The sequence below is a fragment of the Lissotriton helveticus genome, chromosome 11, assembly GCF_964261635.1.
Source record: "Lissotriton helveticus chromosome 11, aLisHel1.1, whole genome shotgun sequence".
Lineage (NCBI taxonomy): Eukaryota > Metazoa > Chordata > Amphibia > Caudata > Salamandridae > Lissotriton > Lissotriton helveticus.
Genome location: NC_136072.1, coordinates 792152758 through 792168886, shown reverse-complemented (window position 1 = coordinate 792168886; position 16129 = coordinate 792152758).

The window sequence follows — 16129 nt, the reverse complement described above, 5'->3', positions numbered from 1 at the left end:
ACTTTAAAGAGGAAAAAAGTTATATATAATTTCTGCATATATTTTTAAAATAGTACACCAAAAGTACCAATAATAAAAAAAATCAAAGATTCATAAAAAGAATCTTAGGTCAGAGTTGTTATTACCTAACTTGTGCAATCGAAACGTAATGGTTAAAATCATGTTATACAGACGCATAATTGAATTACTCTTTTGAGGTGAAAAGCGTTCTTGAAGTTTTCACAGACGTGGCAAACACGTATGAAAAAGACGAAAACATATAACTGCATTTCAATGGCTGAAGCATGTCATGTCTTCCACAACAGGTGGCAAAGATAGATTTTCACGCAGACAGAGAAACATCCTACATAGTGTAACCCAATCTATCTGGACAGCAAGCCAGTGTCCAGCCGTCCGGCTAGACCTCTGCTTTCCAAATTCCTCCACATCGACCAGGGCTACGAGGGGAGTAAATAATGAAAACAAGCACTGACAACCAACAGGTGTGACGTGTACTGCCTACAGCAGGCGTTCTTCATTCTTGTTTGAGCGTAGGGAAGCCAGCACAAACAAAAGAGTCTGAATATGAATTCTACAGAAGATAAAGCAACCTATTTTCTTAGCATCCATTTTTTCAAATTATTTTGCCAGCGCCGCCCCAGTAGTTCTAACTAGCCCACTTGTTGACAATAAAATATCCTCTTATTAATTACAATGGCTGCGATGCAGGAGGACACACCCCAAACAGCCAATAGAAAAACAGTGAGTCGGTTTGACTGTGGTCTAAACCTATATGTGACTGACAGTATCTCAATATTTATTTATTTATTAAGAAGCTTGTAAAGCGCGCAGCTACCCCCAGAAGGGGGTGTCCCGGCGCTGTGAAAAACGTATCTTACATGAGGTGGAACTACTGGGTGCAAGTCCTTCCAAACCCGGAACTTACAGAGAGCCTCGAGGAAAAAATATTAAGGATTAGAGAACAGCCAGGTCTTGAGTTTCCGTCGGAATACTTGCTCTGACTCAATGAACCTGAGGTCCAGAGGGAGGCAGTTCCAATACTTGGCCGCGGCCACTCCAAACGTTCTGCCCCCACTCCTGGCGAGACGAAATCTGGGTGCCACCAGAAGACGAAGGCTGTTTGATCTCAGGGATCTGACGGATACAGATAGTTTGAGTCTTTTACTCAGGTAGGCTGGGCCAGTTCCGTGTATAGCACGAAAGGCAAGGATCAGGATTTTAAATTGAATGCGACGGGCGATGGGGAGCCAGTGCAATTCTTTCCGGTAGGCTGCTACAGAGTTACGAACAGGGATGTTTCCAATGAGTCTAGCCGCCGCATTTTGCACAACTTGTAGTCTTTCAATAAGATAGAGGGGGGCACCGGCATACCGGCTGTTAGCATAGTCTAGATGTGCCGTGATAAGAGCATGGACAATCGTTTTACGGGACACCAAAGGGAGATAGGGAAAGATCTTCCTAATCATGCGCAGTTTGCCAAAACAGGCAGAGGTAACTCTATTGACCTGAGCTTTACAGGACATAGAGCTATCAAATAGGAAGCCGAGATTGCGGGCAGATTGGACAGGACTGGGAGGGGGGTTCAAGATAGTAGGCCACCACAGGGAGGCGGGGGGAGCAGGTTTTTGGCTAAAGAAAAGAACCTCCGTTTTTTCCGTGTTCAAAACCAGATGGTTAGAAGCCATCCACGAACAGATGTTGCCAAGGCAGTTGCGAAAGTTAGAGAAGTGGGAGTCAGAGTGGTCTCTAAAGGAAAAGACAAGCTGAGTATCATCAGCGTAAGAGACCACCCTGACCCCCCAAGACTCAACTACCCTGGCAAGCGGGCCTAGGTACACGTTAAACAGCAGGGGGCTCAGGGCAGAGCCCTGAGGAACACCACACAGAAGAGGTTTATCCTCCGATTCAAAGGGACGAAGAAGAACCCTTTGAGACCTCCCTGAGAGAAAAGATTTAATCCAGGTCAGGGCAGTGCCTCTGATCCCCAGCTGCTGCAGACGAGTCAGGAGTATATCATGGGACACTGTATCGAAAGCAGCAGACAGGTCGAGGAGGACCAGCATGGCCTCCTCACCCCTGTCCACAGACTCTCGAATTGTCTCCGATACCTCCAGCAGCGCAGTCTCAGTGCTGAAGCCGGTTCTAAATCCGGACTGGGAGTCGTGCAGCAGCTGGTTAGTTTCTAGGTAATAGGCCAATTGTTTCTGAACCACTTTTTCTAAGATCTTAGCAGGTTTGGGCAGAAGGGATATCGGGCGATAATTGCAGAATTGTGTGGGATCCGCATCTGACTTTTTTAGGATGGGAATCAGCATAGCTTGCTTCCACACTGAAGGAAACTGGCCATGGGTCAGGGAGGAATTCCATATGGAGAGGAGAGGGTTGATTAAGATCGGGGCAAGATTTCCCATCACTTTGGCAGGGACTGGATCCAGTGGTGATCCTGATTTAACCTGGGTGATTAATTTCATGGCTGTATCAAGCGTGAGCTCTTCAAAAAAATTAAATGAACATTGCTGGGAGTGAGACACAGCGGTCCAGGTACTTGATGCAGCTGGATCAAATGAAGAGGATAGCTTGATAATTTTATCCTGAAAGAAATCAGAAAGTCCATTGCAAAGAGCTTGAGTGGGAGAGCTCTGGGCTTTCAAGGCAGGGGGATTAACAAAATCCTTCACTATTTTGAAGAGAGTATTGGTAGAGTTCTCTGCCAATTTAATTAGCTGAGAGAAGTAACCTCTCATCGTGGTCCGTTTGAGTTTATGAAATTTATTCAAGGCCACCTTATAAACTGCTTTGGCAGTAGGATCATAGGACTGCTGCCATTTACGTTCAAGCTGTTTGCATCGACTCTTTTCCTCTCGCAACGAGGGGGAGAACCAAGGAGCAGAAGGACGAGATCTAGCGGAAGTGATAGGAGCTAGTGGGGAAATAGCATCCAATGCGGAGGTAAGGGCGGAATTATATCTTGCAACTTCCTCATTAAAGTCTACAGATGGATTGAACTGATAAAAGAAACAAGGGTCAATGGTGTCACAGGTAACTTTAGACCATTTACGACCGCTTTCTCTATTGATAGAGAAGGGAGGGGGCAAGGGAGGGACAGTGATTTCAAAAGGAAGAAGAAAATGGTCAGACCATGTGAGGGGCAGGGCAGAAAGGGAAGTTACACCGGGATGATTCGTAAGTATGAGGTCAAGGGTATGGCCAGCTTTGTGTGTTGGGCCCTTAACTAATTGAGACAGAGTTAATCCTTGTAAGGTTTCGAGTAGAAAAGATGCTTGTGCACAAGAAGGATTGTCCACATGTAAATTGAAGTCCCACAACACCGAAAAATGAGAGTGTTTAAGGGAGAGATCAGCAATAGTGTGCACTAAAGTGTTAAGAGAGGAACTAGAAGCCGTAGGAGGATTATAAACCAGGATGCCAGCAAAAATAATAATGGCTGAATCCATAATCGTAAAATACATGGCTTCAATAAGCCCAAGGTTGGTTAGTTTCTTAAAACTCAAATTAAGGTGAGATTTAAGAATAACAGCAAGGCCCCCTCCAGATTTATTATTGACTCGATTGATACCCATCAATCGATAGCCAGGGGGAGTGGCCAGGTGTATGTCAGGTTTGGAGGTATCTTTAAGCCATGTTTCAGTAAGAAATAAAATATCCCACTTCTGAGTATCTAGTGATAGCCATATATCAGTGGCATGAGCAGGCAAAGATCGGCAGTTAACTAAGGCCGCCTTTAACTTAGGGGGGAACTGGGGTTTAAAGATCTTCCGTGAAGGAGGGTCCAGATTCCGCTGGAAGGTAATGGTGAATTTGCACACAGAGCAGTTGTAAGTGGTATTCTCTAGGCTAAGAGGACAGCAGCAGGGATCAGGGGTGCAGACGCCTTGTCTCAGCTGATGAAGCTGCCTATTGGTCCATGTAATTATTGAGGGTCGAGAGGCAGGGGGACCGGCACTAGGCGCGGGCCCGGCGCGGACGGGCGCAGACGGGCGCAGACGGGCTTGCCTTAGGCGCGCCATCGGCGCGCCCGCTGCGCGGGCGGAATGTCCCCTTTCTTTTATCCATTTCCGGAGGAGGGTTTGAGGCGTCCACGAGCTGGAGCGCTACCCTGCCTCCCCCCAAGATGGCGGTTTCGCGTGCTCCCAGCCGGCGTGAGCGCTGCAATCGGCTGCGCCGAGGGAGAGAGACCAGAATCAGGGACCCTAGGACGAAGTAATCTCGTCGGGTCTACCAAGTAGGAAGTCAAGATGATTTTTAAAAAGAACCAGCTAAAATATTTACAAGTTTTAAAATCACTCGCAATCAAGTCAACAATTATAGGCAAATATGGGAAAGGAGAGAGAAACCCCCGGCTTCCGCCTTAGGGGAGAAAGATACGTAATCTGCCACAGTAAATCAAAACACTCCTTAAGTAGTGAGGGACGGCGGGAGGCGTCCACGAGCTGGAGCGCTACCCTGCCTCCCCCCAAGATGGCGGTTTCGTGTGCTCCCAGCCGGCGTGAGCGCTGCAATCGGCTGCGCCGGGGGAGAGAGACCAGTATCAGGGACCCTAGGACGAAGTAATCTCGTCGGGTCTACCAAGTAGGAAGTCAAGATGATTTTTAAAAAGAACCAGCTAAAATATTTACAAGTTTTAAAATCACTTGTAATCAAGTCAACAATTATAGGCAAATATGGGAAAGGAGAGAGAAACCCCCGGCTTCCGCCTCAGGGGAGAAAGATACGTAATCTGCCTCAGTAAATCAAAACACTCCTTAAGTAGTGAGGGAGGGCGGGAGGCGTCCACGAGCTGGAGCGCTACCCTGCCTCCCCCCAAGATGGCGGTTTCGCGTGCTCCCAGCCGGCGTGAGCGCTGCAATCGGCTGCGCCGGGGGAGAGAGACCAGTATCAGGGACCCTAGGACGAAGTAATCTCGTCGGGTCTACCAAGTAGGAAGTCAAGATGATTTTTAAAAAGAACCAGCTAAAATATTTACAAGTTTTAAAATCACTCGCAATCAAGTCAACAATTATAGGCAAATATGGGAAAGGAGAGAGAAACCCCCGGCTTCCGCCTCAGAGGAGAAAGATACGTAATACAATGGCTGGAGCAAAAGAATACAATGTTTGAAGTAAAGAATACACTGGTTGCCATAAATGGCACAAGTCTTGATCACTTCAAAGCTAACAAGCCTTAAATGCATCCATTCCAAGGTTCGCCTCGAGTTATATTACTGCCATTTCCTACCATCCACCGTTCGAAGACACCCCAAAACGTGTCTATTGAGGGGTCAGTGCTCTAGACTACTCTCTGATTAAACTGCCTGGTACAACAGGGCTCTAAATCACGCAAGACACTCTGGGGTATTCTTCTGGAAAATAAGCATGATAATACAAAATCTGGACAACATTAATAAAAGGGTGATGAAGCTCTAGAAAGGGCAGAAGAGCTGAGGAATAGTTAAAAGCTGACGTAGACCAAGTGATAGAGATACAGGCTGGTGTACATTGATTACTTTAGCCTTTGTCTTCCCTTTTGGAAACTCTGGGGGCCACCATGGGTCTCAAGGGCTCCTCAGGAAGACACTGTATGTTCTGGTGTTATTGATGTGAATATAGATGAGACGCAAAGTAGATAGCTTGACAGCAGGCAGGAGATATGCAACATATACAGATATGGCAGCCTGCTTTTGCACTTGATGGGCCCAAGTCACAAAGGTTAAACTGAGACGAAAGTCTAACTTTACGACTTTCGGTATCCACAAAGGCATTTACAAGTAGAAAAGTTAGACTTTGTCTCAGTTTACCTTTGTAATTTGATCCCTGGATCTTTTCCTCAATGTAACTTACTACTGCTGCTATTTGAGTAATCAATTTCTTAAACAGTCCTGTTGTATGGGCCATAAACACTTTATTGGACCCTTTATCTGTTTTTCAGCAAGAAAACCCTGATGTGGAGGAGGAGTATGGTGCCAGATCACATGCAGTTCATACTTCAGCTCAACCAGTGTTTTCCCCGGATTGGTATTTCCTGCTCTAGTGAATGGGTTCGCATGAGGTGAACTTTGAACAATGTTATACGGTAGGATCAGCCTGCCTAGTTTCCAGCTTCCGTTTAATGCTGCGTAGAACATTTTTAACATCAATGAAAAAGTTATAACTACCCAAGAATGAAGATCATGACTTTTGGAAGAGCCAAATAGTAGGACAAATGGAAGATGAGTAGGAGTGGCTTCCCTGAGATAAGGATAAATAATAAGGCACTGTTTATAAAAACCGCCTAAACAGAGTGTATTTAAGTGCTGCTGCCAAAGATACCCGAGGACACTACGAAAGACCAATCGTACAAAATTAACCTGGAGCACTGTACCATGGTTCCCCAATAAAATTACCCCGCCCAGAAGTGAGTTGGGCTTTTAGGAAATTTTGACTTAACCAATCATCTGTGTGGGCTGTGGAGGAAGCATCACGAACAGCCCCAAGAGATTGAAATGAAATGAATGAAATGAAAATAGATTTATAACGCGCTAAACTCAGCCCAATGGGCATCAAGGCGCCTAACATAATATATTAAATGACCAGAAGATGCTTAATTATAGGCTTTCCTAAAATACCAGGTCTTAAGAGCTTTCTTAAAGAGGGGCAGAAATGAAATGAAAATAGAGTACAGAGAGTATCTAGATAGATTGTAGTTGCTATGTTACTGTTTTACTTTCTGGAATTAATAAAGGAACTGATTGCCTCATTGTTTAGATGTGAAAACTAAAATTTAGAGGAAATTAGATAGATCCAATGAGGTAATTATCAGAGTCTTTAGGTAACACAGTTTGCTATGTACATTTTTTTAGATGTTATTCTTAATTGTTCAATCAGAGATTCCTGATTGTTAAATTGAGGATGTATAATTGGGAGGTATTTGTATTTGTTAAGCTCAACCTTCATCCAAGAGGATATCATGGCGCTAGAAAAGCTATGATCTTAATGAGGGTGGTGTGATACTAGGGACCTCTGTGCCAACAATTACAACCTGGGGAACAGATGTGTTTTCAGCTTCCTTCTGAATGACATGGAGTCATCAGTAAGACAAAGGTCTAGAGGAAGTTTATTCCTGTGAGCTGCTGCCAGATGAGAGAAAGAGCGGCCCCCTGCACTAGCTTTCTTTATGCGTCTGGTTTTTGCCAGTGCGTGGTAGCATGACCTCAGTTTCCGTGTGGGGGCATAGAATTTGATTTTATCTTGCAGGATTCTGGGGCCCTTTTTGTGTAGAGCTTTGTGTGCGTAACCCAAGAGCTTGAATTTGGCTCTTTGGTGTACGGGCAGCTGAGCTGTATTTGCTTTGGTTACACACAAGCTTGGCAGCTGCATTCTGGACTACCTGTAAACGAGAGAAAAGGTAGTCTGCCATGCCCACATAGAGCACATTCACATAATCCAATTTGCTTGAGAGTAAAGCCTGCGTGATGGTGTTCCTACAATCCAGGGGGATCCATAAGAAGAGTATTTTTAATAGTTTTAGGGTAGCAAAGCTTTTCCCACACAGAGATTGGACTTGGTCCTGCATTGTTAGGGTGATGTTGATGAGTATGCCCAGGTCTTTCACTTGAACAGTTATTCTTCTTCCAGGCACCAAGTATAGAGCAGGTACAAACTTAATTTAGCATTAAAAAGATTGCAACCACAGGAGGAGGCAGCAACTGAGTTACGGACACACCACATGCGTACATTGAAGTCACTGGAGGTGCAGCAACTGAGTCATGAATACATGTGAAGGTACTGAAGAGATTTAAAAGTAATGAAGTGGACATACTTCCAGTCATCTTTGGCTCTTTAAGCACTCACCTCCGCTTTTTGCCATAAGTATAACATTGGCTGGAGATGTATGAAGCATATCATTTGGCATGGGCACTAATACACTAGCAGATTATATTTTTCTAACTCCTGGAGGCATACTTGGCGGGCTTCCTGCAAGAAGAGCAAAACTTTGAGAGTGTTGCAGATTGTTATGAGTAAATCTTTAATTCTAAATTGACTGTCCCCGAAGATGATATGGTTATGTATTCAAAAGCAATATACATTTATATGGACTGTTACCCACATTAATTATATGCATGTTCAGATTACCACACAGGAAGCTGATCTATATAAAACAAACTTGATGAAATAGGTAGAGAACTGAGACACTCTTTAGTTTTTATGGATGTGTCAGATCGAAACAATTACAATAAACTTTCTTTGGAGGGTGTTTTATGATTTTCAAACACTTAGACACTCCAGGAATCATTGAATCATTTTATATTGCATGGCTCCTGACTCAGGATGCCTCTGTGTCTCTGTGGTGGTAGAAACAGGGGTCGGTTGTAGCGAGGTGTGCACCAGGACACTGTGCATAGCCCATTTAATAGGCGCAGCCTCTGCCACTTACCGATGAGGTTGGTTTCTTACCAAAATTGAGTTGGTTTCTAAAAACAAAGTATTAATATATACTTCTGTGATTATGATTGGGTGCAATTTATAATCTTATGCACCTACAGACTCCCTATGTTTTGTAGATTAGGTCCCCAGTCCGGATGAATTCCATGATCGACAACTACAGTAATTGGCAAGAAACATGTCGACCATTTTTTACACAACATTTTGAGCTGGACTGTATCATTGTATCCACCTTCAGCTGCTTCTTGTTTCAACCATAACAAGGGGACCCACTTACTAAAAATGCTGGGTACTCGTTAGATATTTTTAGACTCATGTTACACCAAACTACTTCACATCACACAGAGCACCACCTCACATGCTTCACATAAGCAAAACAAAAAGAACTCCGACAGAGAGCCCTCACCCCGAGGGGCCCATTTGGCATTGTAGCGCGGGCACCAAAGAGAAGCTGCTCGATGAAGCATGACAACCATTTGGGTGTGTAAGGGCTCTTCATTACTCCGAGTATGGTCTTCCTCGCCACATGACTAACAAAGTGAGCTTCAGCTCCACACCAGAACCCTCCAAAGCTAAAAGTCAGCCTCCCATGCCTCCCATCCCTTCCCAATATGGCCGACACGTTACACCCTTGACCTCTATAAGAGGTGGGCCGGCCCAAACCAACAACCTGAAACTACCAAGCACAAGCATGAAGCCGATAGTCAGACAGGGAGGGAGGGATGGGAACTCATGTGGCGAGGAAGACTATACTCGGAGTAATGAAGATTACCGGTAAGTAAGCAGGGCATTACCTCCTTGTTAGTCTTCCTCGCCACATGACTAACAAAGTGAGCACATACCAAAGCCAAGCGGCTTCATGGAAACTCACAAGAAACCAATGGACCAGAATGGGACACCCACAGTAGAGGGCAAACCCAACAGACCAGACAAGTGGAGAACCACCCAAGAGAGGCAACCACTAGCAGGAAGAACCAGATGGGATAGAAAGACAACGGAAGGGCCGAAAACTCGGACCCCCGTGGCACGAAGCGTCGCCAGAAATCAGCCCAACCAAGACCGAAGAAGGACAGAAAATGGCATTGCACCGGTCTGCACAGACCCAAAAGCACCAGCAAACAGGCTCCAGAACAGAAAGCAGCCAGCCGGTCCAAACACACCAAGACCGCCCAATGGACAGCCAAAAGCGAGAGGGTATCAAAAACCCAAACAGAGGAATCGAAGAAACAGAGGGTTACCCCACAACAGTGACCCAACAAAAAAAAGCCACAGCAGCAAGAGACACAGTCCGACCGAAGCCCATCCACACCGCACGGTGGATTACCAACAGCGATAGAGTCGAACCACCTAACCAATGACCGGAGGGGAGAAGAAAACAAAACCCACCAGGCCAGGTGGCAAATGAGGGCCGAAGCAGAAAAAGCAGAAGGAACCAACCCAGACCGGCAGGAGCCGCCAGAGAGGATAGAGGTGTAGAAAGGAAACCAGCACCCCACCCGCAAAAATGAAGGTCACCCCAAACCCCAACAGCAAGGAGAGGCAAGCAGGACATGGACCACAGTCGCCCAGAGGATCCCCGGGAGGGGAGCGTGACAGCAACGACCGAGCCCTGGCAGGTGTAAGGCAAAACAGACCGCAGGAAACGACAACGAAGCGACCCAACCACCAAGGGCAACCAACAGCGAAAAGCAGAAAGCCCACAAGGCCGCCCCTGTTGAGGCCGAAGAGAGCGGAAAAAGAACCAGGACCAAGGTCAAGCCCCAAACAGGAAGGCAAACACCCACCAGGGGACCTCATGCACAAGAAAGCATAACGAATCTGGAAGTAAGGGGAAATCAGAACGAATGACAGCTCAGCGCAAGGGACAAGCAAACTGCTCCCCCAACGTTCCACATGCAACAAAGGAGCCGCCGAGGCAAGCAACCTGGACCGACCCAGCCGAATAACGGAGAACTGACAAGAACCGGAGAGGCCACAGAGGCAAGGCCACAGGCAGCAATACACCAAAAGCGAGAAAGACAGAAGAGCTGGGTGAAATGAGCCCGTGAATGGGCAACGTACCCAGGGAACAACCCTGAGCCGGCAGGCACAAGGACCTCAAACCGGACAGGGAGCACTTGGCCCCGACCGGGGAAGAGAACTGGGAGAACCAGCACCCCCAGAACCGAGTGTGCCAGCGCCCACAGAGGCACAACATGGAACCCAGAGCCAAAGCACCCAGGGCCACCATCCGCAGGGGCAGAAAACAATCAAGAAGCCCCCAGGCGAGCTCCACCAGCAAGACAAAAGTCCCGGCCAGGCCAACAATCCCAGAACCTACAAAAGTAAAGGGACCAGAGGAAGCGCAAAGCCCAGAAAAAAAGGCAGAAAAAAAAGCCAGCACCGGGACGGAAGAAAGTGACCAAGGCAAGGACAGCACCACCCCGCCAAAAAACCAAAGGGGCAAACCCCATTGGAGAACAAGGCAGCGACCAAACACCCATGAGAGCAACAAGAAGCCCCAGCGGGGCAGGGACAAACCCCAACAAGCCAAGAACTGGTCAACAGAAGGCAGACAAGAAAACGGCCCAAAAAGCGTACCAACAGATCCAGCATGGACCGGGAACCCATGCACACCCCACAGGCCGAAAAAGGCTGCCAACACCCCGGGAAGGGGAGACCAGAATACAAAGACCACCGGAAGTACCAGTAGACAGGGCGTGAAGGGAGCCACCGGGGCAAGAGAAGGGACATCCACTGGAACAGGCAAAGTCGGGAAACCCCACAGAGCACAGGGACCAACGAGACAAGGAGGATCCCCAACGGACAGATCGGGCAAGCACCGCCAGTAACTTAGGCACAAGGAGCCCAAAACCCACCCGGAAGGATCATACCAGGGCAGAGAAACCAGACATGAACAGACGAGGGGTCACACAAACCCAGATGAAGGGAAACAGCCACCCATGGGAGGAGCTCAACCACAGAGCCACAGCACGTGGGACCGACCCGGGGTGGTGTCAGAAGTGAGATCTGAACCCACGCCTCTAGAGGAGACTGCGACCTGAAAGCAGCCCCTTGGACCACTCGGCCATCCTGACTATAACCGACAACTGGAGCTACCCATCAGGAGCAACAGAGACCCAACCCCCAGGAAATGATGAGAAAAACGACCAGGAGGAGGGCGCAAGGGACGCCCACCGAGCCATGTAGCAGGAGGAGGAGGGGACACCACCGCCACGACCCAAGGCAAGAAAACACAGACTCCGGGAAAAGGAGCAGAAGCCAAAGTCCACCTGGAGATCACAGATGCAGCCCGAAGGAAGAACAGGAGCAAACAGAGGTCTGCCCACAACCCCTGGATCCTCGAAGGCCACATCAACCAGGACCGACCGGGACAGACCCCGCACAGCAGTGGAGAGCAGGCGGGGACAGGAGAATACAGGACGGAAGGGCTGCAGGACCAAAACCTGGAAGTGATGCCAGGGAAGGGGAAACATCCACCCCACCGGGCCAAAGGACCAAGAATGTGTGACCTACCAGCACATAAACGGTAAAACACACAGCCCAACAAGAGGAGCGGAGCACCACCCCTTGGAACTCAGAAGAAATGATAAATGCATCACAAATATGCGTATCAGCCAAGCGCAGGGGTCCATGCCACCCATCACTGAAAGATCCAAATTTGAATATGTGCCACCAAAGCGAGCATCAGTCCGGAAGGACCCAACGCTGTGTCAAACAGTGCACGTTAATAGGGCACACAACCAGGGAACCTGGCGAGCACGGACACCCAGAAGGGCGTCCTGGCACTGAAGAACAGTGGCCACCGCTACCCAATGGACCCCAAGCAACAGCCACAGAAAAAAGAAACCTAGCGACGCTAAGGGAAGAACCCAGGACCACGAGTATGAACATAGGCCACCACAGGCGAAAAGTAGAGGTAGAAAACCCCAGAGAACACTAAGCCACCATAACCAGGCAAACTGCCCAACAAACATGAGAAAAATGACCCATCGCACTGGGAGAATAAGAGAAGTGCTCAGAGACACAGGATGTCGAGCGTTGGTGCCAAGATCGACCAGCCCAGACCAATGTTGGCCACTTCCCGGAAAAAAACGGGAAGGCAACAGAGACCCAGCGCAGCAGCAAGTGGCAGAGGTGTAAAAAAACACAGAAATAAACGAGCAAAGAACACTCACCCAGTGGAGGAGCACCCAACGTCCGGCACAAGGCCACCACGACCCCAAAACAATGTAAATGTGGAGCGTCCGCACACCACCACAACAGCCGCAAATGAGGCAGTCCGGAACTTCAGCACGGGGAGAATGAAGATCGTGGGCACAAGACACCCCAACAAACCACGGGTGTGCAAGATGTGAGATCCACCACTGATAAAGATCAATTCAAAATGGTCAGGCGCTTTCAGTAGATGTTTCCTAAGGTAAATTTGCCCGGCGTAAAACGCCTCTAATACCATACGAAGTTATTCAATAAAGAGGCAGGCGCTGGAGACAGGAAGACAGGAAACAAGTTTATTCCGTCGGAGTAGAACACATCAGATCAGACAACAAGGTATTGTCTCGAGGTGCTCTCTCAACCTCTCTGAGACCTGGTCTTTTATCCCCTGGGTTAAGACATGTGAACGCTCTTTATTACAACAAGGGCATTGTGAAGTATGAGAACGACATCCCCGGCACCCCCCCAGTTCCGGCCCATTCCAACACATGACAACAGTAGAAGCCCTTTCCCCTCATATGATTGGGAGGGGGTTATCACGCAGCTGAGTGTTCTGCCGATTCCTTTGGAATGTGTGCGCCTGATCGAATCTCAGGGGGTGGGGACGTCATGATCAATAGTGGTCTCTTTCAGGAGAGGCGAGTGCATACAGTAGTGGGCAATAAACTGTATCCTCGGGCTAAGGGATGACCAGCGGTTCGTACAGGCAGTCGGGCTCAGAGGAAGGGGTCATCAAAGGAGGGGTATTCATGGACGGAAAGGAGGTGTTGGTCAGGCGCGGGGTGTGATTCCCTGAGACAGAGTCATGGGGGGGGGTTCATGACTTGTGCATGTGAGCGCGGGGGCGGCCAGGAGGCGCGGGGAAGGCTTGCAAGGTTCAGGGAAGTGTGCTGATGGGCGATCGTGAACAGGGAGACCATGGTACCTAAAATGGCTGTCGTGTATGTTCATACGTGAATCGGCAAGATGGCGTAGATGATGTTTAGTACACGAACTAAAATTCCACAGTCCTCCCTTTAACATGTCTCGCCAGCTTGTCAGTTCGGATCGATCCCCATGAGACCACGCACCTCTATCTCGTATAGGGGACTCATGTGCTCAGGTTTAAAGTTCAAAGTCTTTGGGCACATACAGTTGGAAATGAGTGCACATAAAGGTGGTAAACATTGAATACCTAGGCAACACCCACACAGTATCATGATTGGTATCAATAAAAACGTGAACAATCTCCATCCCCAGTTCTTCAAAGTGTCCCAGAACCAGCCTCCAAGCGACAATCCTTCCTGCTCCTGGTGAACCTCTGAGGACAGTCTGTGGAGGTGTTCGATTGCTTTGTAGACTGAAGGTGAGTTATCTGGCACGTAGGTGCAACAGCTGGAGCCGATGATGCAGCATGCTCCTCCGCGGTCGGCCAGAACCACATCTAGAACAAGACGGTTTTGAAGAGCCACCAGGCGGACGGCCTGAAGCTCAGCCGTGTTGTTGGCGAGGATGCCAGCGGTGATGTTAATGGTTGTTTCTAATGCCTGAGTCAGGTGTCGGATAGCGCGGCTATTTGCCATTGGTCCCCACAGAGGAACAAGTCCCTTTGCTGCATCCAGGAACTGTGCTCTGGTGGAGTCGGCTTGTTCAACATCTCCGGCGCGCTTTTGCCGGTGGTGGTTGGCTGAAGCCACATATGTGGGAGGAAGACTGAAGGCGATGTAGCACGTACCCCTCCAGCCTCTTGGGAGCCAAGTGTAAGCTTTGGTGCCACAAACAAAGTACATATTCGGGGAAGCAACAAAGGAGGGGGGGTCAGCTGAGACCAATGTTTTGGTGATGCGACAAGAACTGTGACCCACCAGCTGCGTTCCTTGTCCTTCGAGGCATACGAGTCCTGTGACATTGATGACAGACAGGGCCACGGTCAGGGTGGCAGCCGTTTGTTTCCGCAGGTGGGAGAAGGTGGGTCTGGCTGGATTGTGGAGCACTTGCATTTCGACCCTTTCTTTGGCAGGGATGTTCGTAAGGAAAGTTGAACCTGAAATTGCAGGACAAAAGGGAGCAGACGTCTTTCCTGTTTTGTTCAGCCAGAACCCATAGTAGAAGTGTGACACTGTTTGACCAGAAGCGGCGTTGTCCTTGTGGCTTTCCTGCATGAGGATCAACCAGGCGAGGCAGGAGCCGTGAACTGAGAAAGGAGAAGGGATGGAGTGTCCGGTAGCATGTGGGAGCAACCCACAGATCCAGCAGTTCGTGGCATTTGCAGCAAGGTTGTGCTGGTGCAACAGTTGTACGAAGGAATTGTTCCAGAACTACCTACGCCTTTCTCGGAGCTGAGGTGAAAGGGTGATCAGGTGGTGCTCTTTCATGGTGGTTGGCTGGACAGTGGTTGGCAACATCTGGTGAGCGGGTGTGCTTTCCTCCAAGATCCAGAAGGAAGTCATGAGGAGGAGGCAGAAGAGGAAGACAATAAAGAAAGCGATTGTCTTTGATTTGTGCAAATTGTCAGTCTTTGGGTTCCTGTAGTGGGTATTTCCTGTTGCTTCCGACGTCTTCTTATCTGGCGCTTCCATCATCTTCTTATCTGGCGCTTCCATCATCTTCATCTTCAAGGTGCTCGGTAGTGGGCAGAACCACAGACTTTGTTTAGCTTCTCTCCGGGTAACCCTTGGTTGCTTTGGGTCACCGTTCTGAGATTTTTAACTTAGTCAGTGGCCTACTTAGCCGAAGCTCCCTCCTTTCGACGCAGGAAATACCCTTCTCGGGATGGCACAGTGGGATCAGAGTGTTCTGCAAGTTCAAGTGCCTCGGTACCAGGATAGCAGTTCAGTGATGGTCGGTCTTTGTTCAGGAGCTCTTCTTGGGTGCTGACGTTGTCTGTCGTGGCCAGGGTCGAGGAAACCTTCTTGCAGTGGTGTGCATGCAGCCAGTTCTTTTTCCCCTCCACTCGAAGAGCCGTCCGAGTGGTGATCAGTACTTGCCAGGGGCCCGTCCACCGGGGTTCCAGACTCTTCGCTCGTTGAAAGTTCCGGATTAGGATGTAGTCCCCCGGTTGGATATCGTGACCGGGACCCCTGGAAGCATCGGGGATGGCCTGCTGCACCTGTTGATGAATGACAGACAACGTTTTAGTTAATTTGCATAAATAATCTGACAGCAGGACGTCGGGGACGTCGTGAATGGAGGTCGGTTTGGGGGCAGTCCAGAGGTTCATAGGCCGCCCAAACACAACTTCGTAGGGGGTCAAGTGGTGCTTAGTGGGAGTGGAGCGCATCGATAGTAATGCCAGTGGAAGGGCATCTGGCCACTTAAGTCCTGTGGTGGCCACTATTTTTGACAGTTTCAGTTTCAGTGTAGCGTTGTGTCGTTCAACCAGGCCAGCAGATTGGGGGTGGAAGACTGCGTGGAACCTCTGTTTTACCCCCAACCCCTTCAGGATTAGTTGGATAACTTCAGCTACGAAGTGGGGGCCATTGTCGCTCCATAAAATTCGACAAAGGCCGTAGCGAGGG